General features: G+C 29.4%; 1 protein-coding gene across 1 annotated transcript in view; it reads left to right on the top strand.

Annotated features, from left to right (window-relative positions):
- The window catches only part of LOC135211497 (transcription termination factor, mitochondrial-like), a 98,005-nt gene that overhangs the window by 96,851 nt on the left and 658 nt on the right, over nt 1-496 (top strand). The window lies entirely within an intron of this gene.

The following is a 496-nucleotide window of genomic DNA, read 5'->3' on the forward strand; positions in this document are numbered from 1 at the left end:
AAAAATATTAACAGCTAGTCTTTTATTATGATTGGAAAATCACTTTGAATTTTACATTCATTATTACTGCACTTTATTGGGGGATAAAAGCAAAACACGCCTCAGGAATACAAGGCATCTGAAATCAATCTATCGTTCTACCATGTTAAAATAATTTAATTTTTAATTTAACCCTACTGTATTTTTCATATTTGTTTTATCAATATTAACTTTTTGGGGAGACTCCAAAGATAAAATTGTATATTGTCAGATGATTGTATTATAGGCTATTCTGTTTAGAACTACTCAGAGGTCAGGAAAAACTAACCCCTATTAATAATAATCTGTTTAGAACTTAGCATAGAACTGGCCAGCCCTCCTTTTCTTCCTTTAGTGCAGATTTTTCAGGTTTCTTATTTTACTGTAATAGGCAACTATACTTTTCTCTGATTTATATGGAATTTGTATACTAGTACTAATTTATTACTTCTTAAAAGCACCATCTCAACATTTTCAG

Source organism: Macrobrachium nipponense, chromosome 4 (assembly GCF_015104395.2).
Source record: "Macrobrachium nipponense isolate FS-2020 chromosome 4, ASM1510439v2, whole genome shotgun sequence".
Classification (NCBI taxonomy): Eukaryota; Metazoa; Arthropoda; class Malacostraca; order Decapoda; family Palaemonidae; genus Macrobrachium; species Macrobrachium nipponense.